Source organism: Bos javanicus, chromosome 1, assembly GCF_032452875.1.
Source record: "Bos javanicus breed banteng chromosome 1, ARS-OSU_banteng_1.0, whole genome shotgun sequence".
NCBI lineage: Eukaryota > Metazoa > Chordata > Mammalia > Artiodactyla > Bovidae > Bos > Bos javanicus.
Genome location: NC_083868.1, coordinates 85,730,472 through 85,750,436, shown reverse-complemented (window position 1 = coordinate 85,750,436; position 19,965 = coordinate 85,730,472). Strand labels below are relative to the sequence as shown.

Here is a 19,965-nt window from a genome sequence, read left to right as displayed (position 1 = left end):
CTACATTTAAGCATTGAGAAAGGATTATTCTCCTTTAAAGTTCTTTCATATAAGCAGTTGACTCTCTCTGGTATCACAAAACTGTTTATTCCCTCATTCATTTACTCAACAAAGGTTTGCTTTTTTAACATGCCAGGCATTAAACAGCTTTAAGCTAATTTTGGCCAAATCAACTCCTCTATAAAAATGATCAGTGAGATAACAGAAAAAGCTTTACGACCTTGGAATGGCATTATCCTTTTATTCAATGAATTTTTGAGTACCTACTATGTGCCATACATTTTTCAAGGCACTGGGATTATAACAGAGATGAACAAAAAAGACAAAGTTTTCTACCAGTCTAGTGATTAAGAGAGATATTAGGCAAGTAATCATGATAAAGTATGATTATTATGACTACATGGGAAATACAGGCTGCTCTTTGAGAAGTTCATTTATTGACCCTTGTTCATTTATTTAGCAAATATTTTTATTATTTAATATGTACTAGTCATTGTTCTAGGAACTGCTGGTCAGCAAGAAACAAATCAAAATACCTGTTCTCATGGAGGTCAAATCTACAATGCTGGTCTTTATCAGCACAACACACCAAACCAGTACTTTCCAAAGTGTAGCATTCATAACACATGTGAAATCTGAAATTATGTAGGTGGTACACAGACTAATACATTAGTAGTTTTACATTTATATGTTATTATATTTTATTCATGATATAGGCTGTTTGTGACAGTTTAGGCAATGACTTCTTCCTAATTGAATTTAATTTTAAAAAGCTGAGTTCAGTCAAAGAAAAGTATTTAGTAAATAAGTATAGACTGTATATTGACTTGGGAAGATGTTATGGTGATACGTATATTACCAAAAAAACAAAACAAAACCAAAAAAAAGAGTGGAACACAGCTTTCACCTTAAATAAAGTGTTGTCCAGATGTCAACAGTATCATTACATTGCCCAAATTCTCAGGATAAACTTTTCATTATTTTAAAGTTTTACAGCTATATGACATAAACTCAATGGAGCGGGGATGAGGGAGGTAGGGGTAGAGAAAACAGATTTACAATTTTTCCTTCCACTCTTCTGTAAACTGTTTGAAAGTAGGGAAATTCTTATTCATAATTTTCAACATAGTATACAGCAATTAATAGATGCTAAATAAATGCTAGGTGAAGGAATGAAAGAATCATTTAATGAAATGGGAAATGCCCTCTTGTACCACTCAAACTATAGTGAATGCTCTGACCTGACTGAATGTAATTAGCCACCGGGCACGAGAAGGAACAGTCTCTCTGAACCAGTCTTCAAGAACAATTTATGACTCTGCCCTGAAGATTCAAGAGCTGTTTTTCTAATAGAAGAAACATAAAAGAGATTAACCTTTCTGCTGTGTAACTACAGACCAAGTGGTACAGCTTGCCTTCTATCACTGCCACAGAAGAACAGAGATAATGAAAAACCCTCACCAAGTTTGTTATATGCATTTTTTTAAAGAACCGATTAAATTATCAATAAGACCCTATTAGGTAATCTTTCGTCATCACCAGGATCTCTGTATTATGCTAACAATCAAAGAGAAATCATAGAAACTGCAAATTATAGACAGTTCTCTTTGAACCTATAAAAACTAAAAAAAAGGGGGGGGGAGGGGCAAGGGGTAAGTAACCTTTGAAAAGTAGCATTCTGACCAAAAAAATATTAAAATATGGTTACTTTCCATATTTTCTGCAGCTTAAGAATAAAATTTTACATCCCTTATTTTGAAATGTTAATTCCTGCCATCTTTAACTGCTGAGGAAACCATATTTTCTATTTTGAGAGTTTGAAGAATTAAAAGGTCATTAAACTTTTGCACACTGAGGAAACCAGAAGGGAAAGAGACACGTGTACCCCAATGTTCATCGCAGCACTGTTTATAATAGCCAAGACATGGAAGCAACCTAGATGTCCATCAGCAGATGAATGGATAAGAAAGCTGTGGTACATATACACAATGGAGTATTACTCAGCCATTAAAAAGAATACATTTGAATCAGTTCTAATGAGGTGGATGAAACTGGAGCCTATTATACAGAGTGAAGTAAGCCAGAAGGAAAAACATAAATACAGTATACTAACGCATATATATGGAATTTAGAAAGATGGTAACAATAACCCGGTGTACGAGACAGCAAAAGAGACACTGATGTATAGAACAGTCTTATGGACTCTGTGGGAGAGGGAGAGGGTGGGAAGATTTGGGAGAATGGCAATGAAACATGTAAAATATCATGTAGGAAACGAGTTGCCAGTCCAGGTTCGATGCATGATGCTGGATGCTTGGGGCTGGTGCACTGGGACGGCCCAGAGGGATGGTATGGGGAGGGAGGAGGGAGGAGGGTTCGGGATGGGGAACACATGTATACCTGTGGCGGATTCATTTTGATATTTGGCAAAACTAATACAATTATGTAAAGTTTAAAAATAAAATAAAATTAGAGAAAAAAAATAAATAAAAAATAAATAAAAATAAACTTTTGCTAATAGAAAATCCTAATAGCTAAATTTCAAAGAACTAAGGATTCAATTATGATGAATAACCCATGTTCTTATTTTTTACTGTGACAATTTAAATAATGATTCTGTAAGAGGCAATCTTTCTCAGTCATATCAGTTCAACCAGGAATTATCTTCTTTCCTGTCCAAACTCTGATTGTCTCACAGTTATCAACACACAAATGAAGTAAATATCCCAGTCCTGTTGATGTCATGCTCAGGTTTTCTTGTCAACTGTCATGAGAAATCCTGTCATTAGGCAGGTTTGGTAGATGCCCACTGCCAAGTCCTCTTGCCTCATTAGACCAATTTCATAAGGCTTTCTGAATCTATTTGGTAGAAATGGGATCCAGACATCCACGTCTGAAATTAAATTCTCCCAGCAGTTGCCTCTCAAAGAGCGGTCCATCTCTCTGCTCTCTTTTCATTGGCTGTGGTATGAGTTGACTAGCGTAGGATGAAGATGGACTGCTTGGCTTTTAAACTTGCCATTCTCCAAGGAACATGAATATGGTCTCGGCAATTTGAACCACTGGGAGCAGGATTCAGTCCCTGATCTTGCCTAAGTTCACTGTAAATAGCTTGACAAGGGGGGCAAATGGCTTTCTTCTTGCTAATACATCAATATACACTGTCTAGATCCACTTACAAGTATTTGCTAGCCAGTTCTTTGACTGCCTTTGCAAATCAGTCAAAGGATCTAACCATTTCTCTGTAACAAAACAAATGATTTCTTAGTGCTGACCGACATTTCCACGATAAAAGAGACTTTACAAGCCTGCATTTTGTAAATCAAAACTATGGTAAATACAACATACAGAGCATACTTTCTTTTCAGGGACTAAATAAGCAAGGATTATTTATTCATTTATTTATCCACATATTTACACTCACATTTTTGTTTGAGGATATGTCAAGTAAGAGATTAGAAGGCAATTTTCACACACAAGCCCCAAAGAAACATGTTGTTATTCTGTGGAAGTTATTTGATTGTTCTTCATAGTCTTTTCCTTTCAATTGGCATTTAGAGAACTAGCCACACAAGCTGCTCCGTACCTTCCTGCATGATACCATTCCTTCCTGTTCTCCTTATCTGTACCTGCAAGGATGCACAGCTTTCTCTTTTTTCTTTCTTGTGGGTTTGTGCAGTTTCTTGATGTTTGTGACAGGCCACGATAGGGGAAGCTTTTATCACCGTGGGGTTTGGAGGCCTCAGTAAATTGAAAATTGCAAATGAAATCCACTGGGCTTGAATTCATCAGCTATTATGTCAGATGACCTTTGGCAGCTGCTGATAAAAATGAGAGAATGTTAGCTCTGATCCAATTTTCAGCACTAACCATTCCTTTTCAAATCCATTCACAGTCAGGCAGCAGACACATGGGAAGTGAAAATGATAGGGTTTCAAGAGAACGGCATTGTGTTGCAGATTAAGATTTTCTCCCCCTATTTCTAGAGGTCGGCCCCCAGGCCTCTGTCTGGTATCTACCTATTGTCCAATCAGTTTCAATATCTGCTTCAGAGGACATGTTAGCCATCCTTACAGATAAGTGCTTACAGGAGAGAATGTTGGACTTAATAGTTTTGCTTAGGAGGCATCAAGGGTCGCAGTGTAGCAATATTGACTGGCACATGTTAGTTTAATCTGACGTTCTAAGGAATGTGACACTAGATTCTTTCAGAGTTGTTGATATCTAGGTGATTTTTTTGTTACCAGCTCTGGTTTTATAAAATTTATTTTTGTACAACTATTTATATTCATGAGTCAGAGATATTCTAAAATGTCTATCATAGCCAAGCAAAGCAGCCTAAGCTTGTCTAAATAATGTACGGATGCCAAAACTATGAAACTGGGAACCAAATGACATGTGCGCTGTTCCTGCAATCCAGTTGAAGGTTAAATGTCATCAACAGTATTTCAGCAGCTGGACTATCCTGAACTAAATGAGTTCTTATAGCTGGTACTGGTTCCCCAATAAATGCAGATTTTTATTTTGCAGGGGGATAAATTAGACTTAGTATTTTCCACACAGGTAGCATAAACAAGCAAAATAACACTATGGATAGTTGAGTCATCAGTATCATTTCCCTACCTATGAAACTTTTAGAGGCCTTCTAAAAGCAAAGAAAATTGAAGTTAATCACTTTTTCCTTCATTTGACTGTAAGTTAATCACTTTTTCCTTCATTTGACTGTTCAGAAATGGGGGGGGGGAAGGTCTCTCCTTCAATTCTTTGAAAATGCCGAGTTCATTGTGGGAACAGTCTCAAATAAATATGAAGTCAACAAGCATCAAATAATTGAAATCCATGTATCATCATAAGCATTTTCAAGAGAATCTAATAAACTGAAAAATATTTATTTAGGTTTTCTTGGTATGCAGATTTAACTTTTCTATTTGCCCTTGACACTGTTAGTTAACAGTACATTGAAAATAGATGTTTATATGTAAATAGGGTTATAAAAATACTTTTCATGGCATAGCAACTGCTTTCTTCACGCATAAGAACTATAAAGACATTTAGAGACTCCTCCAAATGTAAGTATTTGGGTGGGAAGAAAATGGTTCTATACACTACTTCTAAAAAAAAAAGTAAGTGCATATAGGATGTGTAGTATGCATACAGTATATCTTACTTTTGAAAAGTAATTGGGCTTCCCAGGTGATGCAGTGCTAAGGAATCCACCTGCCAACGCAGGAGATGCAAGAGACACGGGTTTGATCCCTGAATCAGAAAGATCACCTGGAGTAGGAAGTGGTAGCCTACTCTAGTATTCTTACCTGGGAAAACCCATGGACAGAGGAGCCTGGAGGGCTGCAGTCCATGGGGTGGAGAAGAGTCAGATGTGACTAAGCATGCATAGTTATTTAAAATCAGTATGTTTCCCCCCTGCCTTTTTCTGGTACTCTTAAGCCCTTTTAAGAGCAGACAATAATCTGTTGCCCAATGAGCTTGTATAAATAAAATGCCTAATGATGGTGTCTAAAAGATTCCAACCCTCCCCAAAATATGCAAATTAAAGTCAATTATTGTTGAACAATATTTAAAGGAATCAAAGTCACGTTGTAAGCACTTATTGGATCTAAAAACAAGAGGCACCAAATAACCAAAAAAGTATGGATTCAGTATATTCGGGGCTGCCTTTAATTTCTCCAGGTGGTTGATTTTCTACGTTTTTTTTTTTTTTTAAACTAATGAAGACACATTTAGACTCAGATTTAGAAAACTTTGATACATGGTATTTCTGTCCTACATCAGATAAGATCACATCAGATCAGTCACTCAGTCGTGTCCAACTCTTTGCGACCCCATGAATCGCAGCACGCCAGGCCTTCCTGTCCATCACCAACTCCCGGAGTTCACTCAGACTCATGTCCATCGAGTCAGTGATGCCATCCAGCCATCTCATCCTCTGTTGTCCCCTTCTCCTCTTGCCCTCAATCCCTCCCAGCATCAGAGTCTTTTCCAATGAGTCAACTCTTTGCATGAGGTGGCCAAAGTACTGGAGTTTCAGCTTTAGCATCATTCCTTCCAAAGAAATCCCAGGGCTGATCTCCTTCAGAATGGACTGGTTGGATCTCCTTGCAGTCCAAGGGACTCTCAAGAGGCTTCTCCAACACCACAGTTCAAAAGCATCAATTCTTCGGTGCTCAGCCTTCTTCACAGTCCAACTCTAACATCCATACATGACCACAGGAAAAACCATAGCCTTGACTAGATGAACCTTTGTTGGCAAAGTCATGTCTCTGCTTTTGAATATGCTATCTAGGTTGGTCATAACTTTCCTTCCAAGGAGTAAGTGTCTTTTAATTTCATGGCTGCAGTCACTATCTGCAGTGATTTTGGAGCCCAGAAAAATAGTCTGATACTGTTTCCCCATCTATTTCCCATGAAGTGATGGGACCGGATGCCATGATCTTCGTTTTCTGAATGTTGAGCTTTAAGCCAACTTTTTCATTCTCCTCTTTTACTTTCATCAAGAGGCTTTTTAGTTCCTCTTCACTTTCTGCCATAAGGGTGGTGTCATCTGCATATCTGAGGTTATTGGTATTTCTCCCAGCAATCTTGATTCCAGCTTGTGTTTCTTCCAGTCCAGCATTTCTCATGATGTACTCTGCATATAAGTTAAATAAACAGGGTGACAATATACAGCCTTGACATACTCCTTTTCCTATTTGGAACCAGTCTGTTGTCCTACATACCTCTGTCCATTTGGATCTCAAATGATGCCCTGGCTGGCTCTGTAAAAACACCACCTGGTTGTTTGGCTGAACCACCCTTCTGACAGTGTGGACAGCAATTCTTACCAAAAAGCTGAAGTCTTTACCTTCAGAAATTTATCAGTGACTAAGGCCACACATGGCTCAATTCATCCATCGCATACAGCAGGACTTGTTTCTCTGATTATAGTTTCCTCAAACTTCTACCTGCTTTTAGGTTTTGCCATGGATACTAGCACTATTTCTAAAGAAGCAAATGCAATAGTGAGCATGTTCTTAGGGAACTGCAAAAGTGCCAGGCCCAAGCCATTCAGCTTGGACCCACTCAGCTAACAGGTCCCTGCCAGAAGAAACAGCGGCAACACACTTGGCTAGACCCGAGCCTGGCTTTCAGCCACTATGATCTGCATACTCAGATAGATAGAGCAATTAGATAGGCCTGTTAGGTTTTATGTCTTCATTATTGATTTATAGTATGAACTCAGCATGACAATTGAACCAGAGCAGCCAATAAAACAACTAAATCATTGAGCTTTACATAGGCACATATTTCCAATTTATATTTGGGGAGGAAATACATGGATGTACCATTATTTCTGGTATTTTGTCCAAGGACTTGAACAGAGATTTGGGTAATTCATTATTCCCACTTCCTAATCTTTCATTGCTGTTCCTTCTATAGAAACACTATCCAATAGAACTTTCCATTATGATGGATATGTTGTACTCTATCTTGTTCAGTATGGTAGCCACTAGCCACATGTGGCCATTAAACATTCAAAATGTGATTAGTTGGACTGAGGAAGAATTAAAATTTTAAATTATTTTATTTTATTTTCATTGGAATTTAAACAGCCACATATAGCTAGTGACTACTGTATTGGACAGTGCAGCAGCTTTATAGTGTACTAAATTTGTCCTCCCTCCACCAATAGCTTTTTCACCTTTTCAAGACTGTTTGAAAGCTATGCCTTTGATAAAGTCTTTATTGACTCCCCCATCTCAACATTCCCTAACTCTTCCTGAATATATTTCATTTTGTATCTTTGATCATTTTCTGCCATTTATTACACTTATCTGTTCTACAATGCTACAAACTGCTTGAGGACAAGGACTATATCGACCCAGTGACGTGCTCAAATATTTGAAAAATTAAACTGAGTTGTAGGCGTTATAGGGAGAGAGGATATAATTGTTTTAATACACGCTAATTAAGAGAAGAAATGACACTTTGTCATCCTTCTTTTCATGCACTCTTTAAATTTACAAAAGGGCCTATTATTTCCCTCTCCTGATCTATTAGGTAGAAGTATAAAACAAAAGTATTACATTTGTTCTTTTGAAGGCAGTAAACTTGGGGATACTTCTTCCTCTCTTTATAAATGATAACAATGCTATACATGTAGAAAAAACTCAGTACATACTTCTTGAGTCAATTAATAAATGAAAGAGAATTATTAGCCAACTTTCAAGTGTATTTGAAGTCCCTGAATCAAGGAGATGTACTTACATTGGCTTCTAATTTAAGAAAAATTCTTTCTAAATATTCATGTAAATAAACTCTAAGAGCTGTCCTATACAGTAGTTATACAACTCTATGTATTTGATAGAGCTCAGAACTATACACTTGAGGGTGAATTTTATTACAGTGTATTAGTTTTTTTAAAAGTGAGGGAAAATACCATGTATTTTAGTGTATGCTCATAATTTTAAAGTAGCTGCTTAGCATTTTAGTGCTAAATTATATTTATATAATACTGATTTTATTCAGTTGTGTGCTCCTGTGATGCCATATGACATCTAGGTGACTTTTGGGGAATAGTGAAGAAATCTGAGACAGTTGTAGAAACTAAATTCTTCCACTTACTAATTAGGAATACTACTACTAATTGCCACATTATATTATAGTAGCTTATGATTACTGAACATATGCTACATGCCAGACACCATTCTCAGGCATCTATTTAGGATAACTCATTTAATCTCTTGCAACCCCATAAAGTTAGTATTATTATCCCCACTTTAAAGATGAGGGAAGTAACATACAGGAGGATTCAGTGCCTTGGCAAAGGGCACACGGCAGTTAAAGTGGCACTTGGCCACAGTAGATTCTCCATTATTTTGGGTCCACGTGAATATTAGCAGGTAGGGTCAGGGGATAGGTTTTAGCAGCACACACTGGCTCTATTGGCTCTTACAATTTTACAACAGCTCTGACCTTGTATTTTCTTTAATAAAAGAAAGATTATTTTTTAGGCATTTCATGGAGAATGCTACAATGAGGGCTGAATGAGATATTAATATGAAAATACAATTATCTGTTTACTAGCTGTGCTTGTTAGCTGTGTTTAGTGTTTAAAATTACAGTTCATGTGCCTTTTTGTGTTTGCATGAAAGCCATATATACCTCATTTCTGATAGATGTCCTCCTCACTCCCAAGTTCATAGTTAATTAGTCATGACCGCCCTTGAAGAAATCCAGGGAAAGGAACAATAAAGATTTCAGTCTTTTGACATCTAATTATACAGCAGGGCCCTTTAACTGTTTTTCCTTTGTGAAAAATCTGGGGAAAAGGAACAGGAAGAACAGATGAGAAAGGAAGGGATGTGAGGTTGAAAGGAAAGTAGGAGAATCCCCCAGAGCTCACTGTGAAAAAATCAATTAATTCAACCAAGATGAGACTTTCTAGCACTTTCCTCTGCCCTCTGCCATTCACCTCAGCTGGGTAGTGTCAGATTCCCAAAATGCTGGACACTGAAAGGATTCTAGAGTAAAATGTTTAAAAAAACAGTAATATCAGAACACGAATTGTTTCTCATTCCCAGAAATATATACATGGACTATATGAGGGATAGAGGGTGTTAATGAGGTTAAGTTGTTCTACTTAGTGTTATTTTAGACATTTTATTGCTAATCATTGTGAAAATGTCCCTATCAGTCAGTTCAGTCGCTCAGTCGTGTCTGACTCTTTGCAACCCCATGGACTGCAGCATGCCAGGCCTCCCTGTCCATCACCAACTCCTGGAGTTTACTCAAACTCATGTCCATTGAGTCAATGATGCCATCCAACCATCTCATCCTCTGTCGTCCCCTTCTCACCTACCTTCACCCTTTCCCAGCATCAGGATCTTTTCAAATGAGTCAGTTCTTCGCATCAGGTGGCCAAAGGATTGGAGCTTCAACATCAGTCCTTCCATTGAATATTCAGGACTGATTTCCTTTAGGATAGACTGGTTGGATCTCCTTGCAGTCCAAGGGGCTCTCAAGAGTCTTCTCCAAGACCACAGTTCAAAAGCATCAATTCTTTTGCACTTAGCTTTCTTTATAGTCCAACTCTCACATCCATACATGACTACTGGAAAGACCATAGCTTTGACTAGACGGACCTTTGTTAGCAACGTAATGTCTCTGCTTTTTAATAAGCTGTCTAGGTTGGTCGTAACTTTTCTTCCAAGGAGCAAGCATCTTAATTTCATGGCTGCAGTCACCATCTGCAGTGATTTGGGAGCCCAAAAAAATAGTCTGTCACTGTTTCCCCATCTATTTGCCATAAAGTGATGGGACCAGATGCCATGATCTTAGTTTTCCAAATGTTGAGTTTTAAGCCAACTTTTTCACCCTCCTCTTTCACTTTTATCAACAGGCTCTTTAGTTCTTCGCTTTCTGTCATAAGGGTGGTGTCATTGACATAGCTGAGGTTATTGGTATGTCTCCCTGCAATCTTGATTCCAGCTTGTGCTTTATCCAGCCCAGCGTTTCTCATGATGTACTAAGCATGTAAGTTAAATAAGTGGGGTAACAATATACACCCTTGATGTACTCCTTTCCTAATATGGAACAAGTTTGTTGTTCCATGTCCAGTTCTAACTGTTGCTTCTTGACCTGAATACAGATTCTTAAGAGGCAGGTCAGGTAGTCTGGTATTCCCATCTCTTAAAGAATTTTCCACAGTTTGTTGTGATCCACATAGTCAAAGGCTTTGGCATAGTCAATTAAGCAGAAGTAGATGTTTTTCTGGAACTCTTTTGCTTTTTCTTAGCCTACAAATACACAAAACTATGTCCAAAAGATTTACAACTACAGACCAAACTTTACTAATCAATACCTTCCATCAACATATTGTACTAATTTCCTTTTTGTGAAATCAATCATTCATTCAGATAAATAAGAAATAGTGGCATTAAGAAGTTCAGGTTAAGTGGAGACCTTAAATAAATAAATATAAAATACTATATGTCTTCAAACTTCTTGTGAAAACAGCCTCCTGAGAATATACATTTTTTTAAGTAAGGTTAGAGAGAAGTTTTCAGAGTCAGAAGGAAATTGTTTCAGTCTATCTGGCCAATGAATATTAAGTACCACCGAAGTCTAAGGCTACCGCTGGCCATTCCTTTTGATGGTGAACAACAATAATAATGGTCATAGCTTCTATTCCTTTTTTCCCATCTGCATACATAAGGAAAGGTAAATAACTGTAGCTGTTACAATCAGTAAACCCCCAAATCCAAGTTCTTAAAAATATCTGCTAGATATCAGGAGAATCTGATATGGGTCAGGTGGCTCTTCTTTACAGTTTTCCTCTTCTTTGCAGTTTTCCTCTAAGAAAACACTTTCCTTCCATTCTGCAACTCTGCAATCTCCGAGTCTCTCTAGTAGTGATGGTGGAATAGAAAGGATTCCTTCCTTCCTCAACCTGTAAATGACATAACACTTCCCTTTACATCCCATTGGTGAGATTTAATCACACTACTTTACCTAGGTCTTGAGGAGCTGAGAAATAAAGTTTAGCTCCATGCCAAGGAAAATGAAATGGATGGTGAACCCATATGTTATAATCTGCCACAGCTGGACACTTTACATTTGTTGTATGTGATTAATATATTACATGTTACATATATTAACTTTAATGTTTATAAGAACCCTGGAAAGTATATGATATTAATCTCACTTCACAGAAGGGAAGCCAGAGATGCTTTATATAAGTTGCTTTATATAAGATGCTTATATAAGTTTAAATAAATTGCTAAAGACACATCGTGAATTGTGGGACCAAGATACAAACACAGTCTGTCTTCAATGGATTTAAAAAATAATATTTTATAAATGAACATGCAAAAATATATATGAATGGCCAAAGGATATAGAAGGCAATGGCACCCCACTCCAGTACTCTTGCCTGGAAAATCCCATGGACAGAGGAGCCTGGTAGGCTGCAGTCCATGGGGTCGCTAAGAGTCAGACACGACTGAGCGACTTCACTTTCACTTTTCACTTTCATGCGTTGGAGAAGGAAATGGCAACCCACTCCAGTATTCTTGCCTGGAGAATCTCAGGGATGGGGGAGCCTGGTGGGCTGCCATCTATGGGGTCGCACAGGGTTGGACACGACTGAAGCGACTTAGCAGCAGCAGCAGCAAAGGATATAGAAAGAAACAAGAGCTAGTAACTAAATTATGAGAAATGGTCAGGCTCAAAAATAGAGAACTATTCTAAGCTATCAGAACGTTAGTGGAGAGAGAGTACTATCACATAATAAAATGGAAACGATCATGTGCTACCTAATAGTAATTTCAATCATATAGAAAGCAATGTAAAGACTGTAGATGGAGAATAAAGTGGTTTTAAAAGACCAGATCCTGACAAATTGGTCAGAGTAATATTAGGGGATAGTGGGTGCAGGTGGGGGAAGGGTCAGGCCAGAAGGATGAAATGTTTCATAGTGCTTATATTTCTCGCCATTTGCAGAAATCCATTTTCAATTGATCGGCCAATTCAGACATGCCTCTTTTAGCCGAAAAGGGAGACTCTAACCACCTCTCACCTCTCATTAAGATACCATGTCAGCAATACAGACATAAAACGTATTTAAAGACAAGTCATTGCTCATATTTCCTGTATTAAGAACAAACTTTCATGAAAATCAATTGATAACAAGACTTGAGTCTTTAAGTAAATTTTGAGAGATTCCATTAGAGTCTAAAAATCTATAGATAGTAAAAGAAATTCTGAAATAAGATAGTGACTAAAGCCAATTTAGACCAGCACAGGACTAGAAGAATATAGCAAAAGCAAAATAAAAGCAAAAAACATAGGAAAAAAAGATCTCTATAACCTGGAAAAAAGAATATTTTAATATGGAAAATATTTCCCTGATCTTTTACTTAAAGGCCCATTTCACTAAATCCAAATAGTCGGTTTGCCCTGCTAATGCCATTGCCTTCTCCACAACTAAAGACATAAGAGTTGTCAAAAACAGTTAGCGACAGCTATTTTGTAATATGGCCAGTTATTAAAGCATTTTAATGCAAATTTCTCAGGTGTAGTGTACACAGTACCTCTTCTGAGATACAGGAATAGATATTCTATAAATGAAGATTTTGTGCTGGGTGAAACAAATCATGAAAAGATTTACAGTAAAATTTAGCAAAACCTTTACTACTAGTACTTACTATGGATCTGAGATGGGAAGAGGGATATACAATATTGAGTGTTTCACCAGTGGACCCTTTTATTTTGCCATGAAGCATATGGTGGTGCTAGTGGTAAAGAACCCACCTGCCAATGCAGGAATGTAAGAGAGATGGGTTCAATCCCTGGGTTGGGAAGATCCCCTCATAAGGAATGGCAACCCCATTCCAGTATTCTTGCCTGGAGAATCCCATGGCTAGAGAAGCCTGGTGGGCTACAGTCCATGGGGTCACCAAAGGGTTGGACATGACTGAAGTGACTTAGTACATACTGAGGGACGAATGTCTTTTGGATCATTCTTTGGAAGTACTGATTTGGCACCACTCCTCTCCATCAACAGAGGCCTTTGTTTTCAGTTGTCAAAAAGGGGATAATGCAGTTAGGAGTTGTAAAAAGCAGTTGGGAAAGGGGGGATAATGGTTAGGAGTATGGACTCTGGAGTCAGACTGCCAGCGTTCAAACTCTGACTTGCTGTAGGCTCTTGGGCAAGTTACTTGAGCTCTCCTTTTTCTTTATTTCTAGGATGGGCATGAGAGTAGTAACTAGCTGAGAGAAAGTTACAAGTGTTAAATAACTGGACACATTTAAAGTAGCTGGAACAGTTTCTAGCATACATAGTATGCTAGTACATACTAGATACATACATAGTACATAGCATACTCCCAATATTAGCTCTTGGCTACTAAGGCAAGGAACAGTTGCTTCAAATAAATATCTTTACTAGGACAACTCCAAATCTAGTTTGGGTTATGCTATGTATGTGTGTGTGCATTAGTCGTTCCGTTGTGTCTGACTCTTTGCAACACCAGGGACTGTAGCCCACCAGGTTCCTCTGTCCATGGGGATTCTCCTGGCAAGAACACTGAAGGGGGTTGCCATTCCCTTCTCCAGGAGATCTTCCCAACCCAGGGATCAAACCTGGGTCTTCAGCATGGCAGGCAGATTCTTTACCATCTAAGCCACCAGGGAAACCCAGGTTATGCTATACAGAACATCTTTATTTTGTAGGGAGGTTTTTTTCCTAAGACTACTTCTAAAAATCATATTTTGAAATTTAAAACTTGTTATTATACTCAGGAAAAATTTTTTATTTTCCCCCTAAAAACATGACCATTTAAACCTTCATTTCTTTCACTTAAGACCCTAATTTTCAGTAGGTTGCAGTGATATATTATTAGATGAGGATATTTTCATTTTTGTTTTACTGTCAGGACTCCAAAGATGACCAGATCCTTCTACTAAGGAATAGCTCTTAAATTCTGCATCTGTGAGTAACCAGATAACTAACGCTTGATTAGCACTTCATCACTGACAGTATGTTTTCATATACATTAGAGCACTTATAGTTCTTCCTGAACCATTTTTCTTTAACCCAGGCTGTCTCCTTGCCCCTACCTGTAGTTTCAGCCATATGTATATTCACCTCCAAGCAGGAAGTATGAATTATTTATTACTCGTAAATCCATTTCACTTAAGAAAGATTTCAGACAAATAGCAAAAGATTGACTCAGGATCAACATTAGCTCTATTCTTATCACCTGCCTCCCCAGCAAGTGTCCAGCTGCTCAGATACCCAGTAACTGGCTCTGATTCCATTGTTCCAGCTCTCTCCTACAGAGCTCACATACTACCATCACCTGGAGCCTGTCTTGGCCCCAAAGGCCCTTTATTCCAACTCCCAGATTCCAGATAACCAGGTCTCCTATATCACAGTCTGTTCTGAGGAACAGAGAATTCTTGTGGGAAATCCATCCAAAAGTTTCTCAGTTTTCTTTTTAATTTTGCAATCAAAAAACCAATGGAACCTGTCCAATAAATCCTACTAATGAAGTAATGGATTGTCAAGCACAACTGGCCAGAGTGCCTCCTATATCTTTGAAGCTGATGTCCAGATTACTTAACAACCTAAAGAATGTAGGTGTAAGCATTGGTGGTTCAGTGGTAGAATTCTCACCTGCCACACGGGAGGCCTGGGTTCAATTCCCAGCCAATGCAAGAGCACTGCTACTGGGTTTCCATGCTCGCTCCGATGGTAAAGAATTGCCTGCAAAGTGGGAGACCTGGGTTCAATCCCTGGGTTGGGAAGATCCCCTGGAGGAAGGCATGGCAACCCACTCCAGTAATCTTGCCTGAAGAATCCCCATGAACTGAGGAGCCTGTCAGGCTATAGTACATGGAGTCCCAAAAAGCCAGACATGACTGAGCGACTAAGCACAGCATGAAGAATGTAGATATGCTCAGACTGAGGAAAAAGAGAAAAGCAGGAACCCAAAACTAGTGTTTCACATCTGAATGGTATGTACTCATGGATTTTTTTTGGACTGATTTATTCAGATTTTTCCATTAAAGAATTCCAAAATACAGCTTAATTTTTCTGATATTTACCTGCTCCTTTAGCTTCCCTAAATAATGCTGCCCCAATTTGGGGTTACATTTTTATTGTGGTAAAATCTATGTAACATTAAATTTTTTAATGTACAATGCATTGGTTTTAATTACATTCACAAAGTTGTGTGGCCAGCACCACTATGAATTTATAAAACTTTTTCATCACCCAAATAGAAACCCTGTACTCATTTTAAGCAGTAACTCCCCATTCTTCTTCCACCCAGCCACTGATAACTTCTGTTCTACTTTTTGTCTCTGTCAATTTGTCTGTTCTAGATATTTCATGTAGGTGGAATCCTACGGTATTTGTCCTTTTATGTCTGGTATATTTCACTTGTTCTCAAGGTTCATCATTGTTGTAGCATGTATCAGAATTTCAATCTTGTTATGGCTAAATAATATTGTTTTTATATACCACAATTTATTTATTTGATGGTGCTTGGGTTGTTTCAACCTTTTGGCTAATGTGAATAATTCTATAGTCTGTACAAGTATCTGTTTGAATTCCTGTTTTCAATTATTTGGGGGTATATACCTAGATATCCAGGAGTTTAACTGCTGGGTCACGTAGTTATTCTATTTTTAGCTTTTAAAGGAGCCTCCAAACTAGCTTACACAGCCACTATATGTTCCCACTAGCAATGTATAAGAGTTCAAATTTCTCCACATTCTCAGCAGTAATTATTATTTTGTTTTTGTTAATTTATTATATCCATCCTAGTAGGTGTGAAATGGTATCTTCTTGTGGTTTTTATTTGCACTTGCCTATTGGCTGATAATGTTAAGCTTCCTTTATGAGCTTGTTGATAATTTGTATATCTTCTTCAGAGAAATGCCTATTTAATTTCTTTGCCTATTTTTTAATTGGGTTGTCTTTTTATTATTGCATTTTAGGAGTTCTTCATATATTCTGGATATTAAACCTTACCAGATAAATGACTGTAAATAACATTTCCCATTCTGTAGGCTGCTTTTTTAAAATAATATCTTTTGATTCAAAAAACTTTTTCATTTTAATGAAGTCAAATTTATCTATTTTTTTCTTTTGTTGCTTGTGTGTTCTGTGTCGCTGATCCACTTTGAGTTAATTTTTATATATAGTATGAGGTAGGAATCCAACTTCATTGTTTTGCATAGGGAAATCTAGTTGGTTCATTATCTTGAGGAAACTATTCTTTCTCCTCTGAATGGACCTAGCACACTTGTCAAAAATCAACTGACCACAGATGTTTACTTCTGGACTGTCAATCCTATTCTATATGCTTATATATCTATCCTAATGGATCATGGAATAAGGAAGAGAGTTCCAGAAAAACATCTATTTCTGCTTTATTGACTATGCCAAAGCCTTTGACTGTGTGGATCACAATAAACTGTGGAAAATTCTTCAAGAGATGGGAATACCAGACCACCTGACCTGCCTCTTGAGAAACCTATATCCAGGTCAGGAAGCAACAGTTAAAAGTGGACATGGAACAACAGACTGGTTCCATTTAACTTATATGCAAAGTACATCATGAGGAATGCTGGGCTGGAAGAAGCACAAGCTGGAATCAAGATTGCTGGGAGAAATATCAATAACCTCAGATATGCAGATAACATCACCCTTATGGCAGAAAGTGAAGAGGAACTAAAAAGCCTCTTGATGAAAGTGAAAGAGGAGAGTGAAAAAGTTGGCTTAAAGCTCAACATTCAGAAAACAAAGATCATGGCATCTGGTCTCATCACTTCATGGGAAATAGATGGGGAAACAGTGGAAACAGTGTCAGACTTTATTTTTTGGGCTCCAAAATCACTGCAGATGGTGATTGCAGCAATGAAATTAAAAGATGCTTACTCCTTGGAGGGAAAGTTATGACCAACCTAGATAGCATATTCAAAAGCAGAGACATTACTTTGCCAACAAAGGTTCGTCTAGTCAAGGTTATGGTTTTTCCAGTAGTCATGTATGGATGTGAAAGTTGGACTGTGAAGAAGGCTGAGCGCTGAAGAATTGATGCTTTTGAACTGTGGTGTTGGAGAAGCCTCTTGAGAGTCCCTTGGACTGCAAGGAGATCCAACCAGTCCATTCTGAAGGAGATCAGCCCTGGGTATTCTTTGGAAGGAATGATGCTAAAGCTTAAACTCCAGTACTTTGGCCACCTCACGAGAAGATTGGAAAAGACTGATGCTGGGAGGGATTGGGGGCAGGAGGAGAAGGGGACGACAGAGGATGAGATGGCTGGATGGCATCCCCGACTCGATGGACCTGAGTCTAAGTGAACTCCGGGAGTTGGTGATGGACCGGGAGGCCTGGCGTGCTGCAATTCATGGGGTCGCAAAGAGTCGGACATGACTGAGCGACTGAACTGAATGTATCACACTGTTTTATTTTTGCAGTTTTGTACTAAGTTTTCAAAATAAATGGAAGTTCTCCAACTTTGTTTTTGTTCTTCGAGATTACTCTAGCTATTATGGGTCCTTTACAATTCCATATGAATTTGAGGATTGGCTTTTCCATTTCTGGAAAAAAAAAATGAACTTGGAATTTTTATAGGAATTATACTAAATTTCTAAATAGCTCTGAATAATATTGACTTCTCAAAAACTGAGTTTTCAGGCTTAAGCACTTGAGCAATATGTAGGGTTTAGTAAGTTTAGGAATATCACATACTAGAGTCCATATAATTTTTATTCTTAAAGATTCAATCTGCACTAGCATATTAAATACTCAGAGAAATTCTGTAAGATATAAGTTTTCAAAATGTGGTTTAATTCTGCATTTCCAAATCCACTGACCCCAGAATCCTTTTTCATCTAACAGCTATGCTATACTATTGAGCTCTGGAGTCAAAGGGCCCAGTTCAAATTCCAGCTCAACTGCCTACCGATGACATTTATCTAATCCTCACATCCCTTATCCATAAGATGGAAATAATAACTAATATTATGCAAAGACTTGTAAGCACTGGATGATAAAATGCATAGAAATCATATACTAAGTACTAAACAAATTTAGCTAAAACTGTTGTTAACAGTTCTCAAAATGAGAGTTTATAGAACATAATTTGAAAATGGAATCAAAATTATTCAATAACAGCATAGAATGCATACACAAATAATTGCTGCAGGTCTATTATATACCAGTGGGAATGTAAAACTTATTGGAAGGTTTTCAAGTAGCACATATTTGTGAGAAGGTTTGCAATCCTGGCAAAGTGTGGCATTTTCATTCAGGGATGAAGGACCATGTAGTGTCATACCATTGCTGAGATTTGCTGATGTCTCTATCAGTTCAGTTCAGTCGCTCAGTCATGTCTGACTCTTTGCTACCCCATGAATTGCAGCACGCCAGGCCTCCCTGTCCATCACCAACTCCCGGAGTTCACTCAGACTCACGTCCATCGAGTCAGTGATGCCATCCAGCCATCTCATCCTCTGTCGTCCTCTTCTCCTCCTCCCCCAATCCCTCCCAGCATCAGAGTCTTTTCCAGTGAGTCAACTCTTCGCATGAGGTGGCCAAAGTACTGGAGTCTCAGCTTTAGCATCATTCCTTCCAAAGAAATCCCAGGGCTGATCTCCTTCAGAATGGACTGGTTGGATCTCCTTGCAGTCCAAGGGACTCTCAAGAGGCTTCTCCAACACCACAGTTCAAAAGCATCAATTCTTCGGCGCTCAGCCTTCTTCACAGTCCAACTCTAACATCCATACATGACCACAGGAAAAACCATAGCCTTGACTAGATGAACCTTTGTTGGCAAAGTAATGTCTCTGCTTTTGAATATGCTATCTAGGTTGGTCATAACTTTCCTTCCAAGGAGTAAACGTATTTTAATTTCATGGCTGCAGTCACCATCTGCAGTGATTTTGGAGCCCCCAAAAATAAAGTCTGACACTGTTTCCACTGTTTCCCCATCTATTTCCCATGAAGTGGTGGGACCGGATGCCATGGTCTTTGTTTTCTGAATGTTGAGCTTTAAGCCAACTTTTTTACTCTCCTCTTTCACTTTCATCAAGAGGCTTTTTAGTTCCTCTTCACTTTCTGCCATAAGGGTGGTGTCATCTGTATATGTGAAGTTATTGATATTTCTTCCGGCAATCTTGATTCCAGCTTGTGCTTTTTCCAGTCCAGCATTTCTCATGATGTACTCTGCATATAAGTTAAATAAGCAAGGTGACAATATACAGCCTCGACGTACTCTTTTTTCTATTTGTAACCAGTCTGTTGTTCCATGTCCAGTTCTAACTGTTGCTTCCTGACCTGCATACAGATTTCTCAAGAGGCAGATCAGGTGGTCTGGTATTCCCATCTCTTTCAGATGTCTCTATAGATGTTTGCAAACATAGAGATTGTCCATGAAAGGATAAAGGTAAAGC

General features: G+C 38.2%; 1 long non-coding RNA gene and 1 other non-coding gene across 2 annotated transcripts in view; one reads left to right on the top strand and one right to left on the bottom strand.

The window, feature by feature from the left end:
* Positions 1-19,965, bottom strand: part of LOC133246582 (uncharacterized) — a 185,192-nt gene that overhangs the window by 1,489 nt on the left and 163,738 nt on the right. The window lies entirely within an intron of this gene.
* On the top strand, positions 15,146-15,216 carry TRNAG-GCC (transfer RNA glycine (anticodon GCC)). The gene has a single exon. It is a non-coding gene; the product is annotated as a tRNA-Gly (tRNA).